The sequence below is a fragment of the Sorex fumeus genome, unplaced genomic scaffold (genome assembly GCF_029834395.1).
Source record: "Sorex fumeus unplaced genomic scaffold, SorFum_2.1 ptg000122l, whole genome shotgun sequence".
Classification (NCBI taxonomy): domain Eukaryota; kingdom Metazoa; phylum Chordata; class Mammalia; order Eulipotyphla; family Soricidae; genus Sorex; species Sorex fumeus.
Window position 1 is genome coordinate 18,976,375 of NW_026606179.1, and position 2,299 is coordinate 18,978,673.

Here is a 2,299-nt window from a genome sequence, read left to right on the forward strand (position 1 = left end):
GCAAGACAAACTCCCAATCTGCGGTACTATCTCTCTGGCTCCCCAAAAACATTTTTTTTTCAAATGAGTTGGTTTAATTTCAGATGGTACAGAATATGGGATAGACCAAACACTTGAGAAAAGTACACTTTGGCAGGATTCTGGGCTAAGTTTACTGACCTCACAGCTACAGTTAAAAATAGTTGAGAACCAGAGAATGAGCAACCTTTTGAATTCTTTTGCTTCTGCTTCTTCTTCTTTTTTTTTTAACAGAAGTTTATTTTTAAGTGTACAACAGGCTCCAAAACACTTCATTCTAGATACTGCTGGCAACAGAAGCTACGCAGGGAATCCAGATGTTTAACCAGCAATAGAGTTAAAGATCACCATTATCTCCAGCACAAGGAACAGCTTACTTTTGGCCAGATTTCTTAATTCCACCAGTGGCCAGGGGGCCCTTCCCTGTGGTCTTGAATTTCAGTTCCTTGAGTTTCGTCTGCTCCTCCTTCAGTTTCTATTTGAATGCCTTATCTTCCTCATTCATTTCCTTGGCCGGCTTCTTGGGCTGCTTCAGGGACTTCTTGCCAACTTCGCGGCCGGATATGGCGCCTGGCGCCCCTCCTCTGGGCTCTGTCTCTAAAAAACGCTTTTTAAAATACTGTTTCGTTTTGGGGGCCACAACTGGCAGTGGTTAGGGCTGACTCTGGGCTCTGCACTCAGGGATCACTCCTGGCAAGGCTCGGGGGACCCTATGCTTTGGCAGAGCTCAAACTCAGGTGGGCTGCAGGCAGGGCCAGTGCTCTCCCAGTTGTCCTGTCTCTCCAGCCGTGGGGGCCTCAGCTTCTGCCCCCGAGACAGAGAGAGCAATGCAGCGAGTGAATGAGCAGTGTGGAATGCTGGGAAACTCTCAACACCGCCCTGATTTATTCTGGGGGTTAAGTGCTCGGCAGAGCTTAATTTCTTAGAAGCGTCCATGGAGCATCTGAAGAAAATTGAACAGTTTAAATTTATGAAAGCAGAACATTTAAGGAAATTTAATTAACCAAACTGCTAAATGGAATGTGAAACTGTGGAAACGGGCGTCGGCGGCCCATTAATCAGAGACCTCCTGAAAGGGCCTTGAAATGTTCTAGATTTATAAATGGAATAATAACTGGGGGAGAGAACGTCGTAGCCTCAGTCAGGTGATGTTTCCCATGGACACGTTTACTATGTTTACTATGTGAAAGATTCACCTGCGATGGAGGGGGCAGCTTGAGGATTTCCCACCCAACACCCCAGAAAGCCTCCTTGCACTGCCTGCCTCTAAGGTGTGTAGAAGACCACGCCCCGCCTTCACATTGCGAGTTTCTATCTCTGCCTCAGAAGAGAAGAGCTGGCCACAGCCTCTGGTCCCCCAAATCCACTTCCCCTTCCAGTCACCTCACAACCAAGGAGACCAGCTCTGAGGTGGGCCCCAGAGACCCCGCCATCCGTGGCTTGTGAAAGCGACAGAGCGATAGTCCAGTGGGGAGGGCATTTACCTTGCACACGGCAGACCCGGGTTTGATCCCCGGTATCCCATATGATTCCCCAGGCACTGCCACCAGGAGTAATTTCTGAGTGCAAAGCCAGAAGAAATCCCTGAGCAACACTGGGCGTGGCCAAAAGGAAAAAACTAATGAACCCAGATTGGCCATGTGCAACTATGCCTCTGCACTGTCCCTCTGGCACTGTTTTCTTTTACTTTATTTTATTTTTTTATTGATTCACCGTGAGGTACAGTAACAAAGCTTTCATGTCTGAGCTTTGATCGTACAGTCATCAAACACCCATCCCTTCACCAGAGCATGTTTTCCACCACCAAAATCCCCAGTATCCCCCCCACCCCATTCCATGCCTCCCCCTGCCTGTGTGGCAGACAATCTGCACAATACTCTCTTTTTCCCACTTTATTTACCTTTGATATTGCAAGACCAGTCCCACTACCACTCATACCTGCCGAAAAGGCAATGCTAGACAATGTGTTTTGTATTGCTTCTTATGGATACACTATAACGTCGCATGGCCACATGCTTTAGGAATTCTAAAATTTTAATAATTAGGGTCTGAAGAGATCACTGCAGCAAGTTGCTTGGGTCCAAGATGCGTTTATGTGTCTCTGGATCATGGCTGTGTGGGAGTTTAAGTAGACAGTAGCCGGATGTGGCGTCATCTTGGAGTCCCATCGGGGCAGGGGGAGGGAGAAGGGCCCACTCCTTCCCTGTCCCACGAGGCCTGGCGTTTGCCACCACTGCTGCTCGTACCTGGAGCTTGTCACTGACTATTTAGAAAATGGTGA

At 48.2% G+C, this 2,299-nt stretch overlaps 1 pseudogene; it reads right to left on the reverse strand.

The window, feature by feature from the left end:
- Positions 1-247: 247 nt before the first annotated feature.
- LOC130043419 (translation machinery-associated protein 7-like) lies at positions 248-1,451 on the reverse strand (annotated as a pseudogene).
- Between the last annotated feature and the right edge of the window lie 848 nt (positions 1,452-2,299).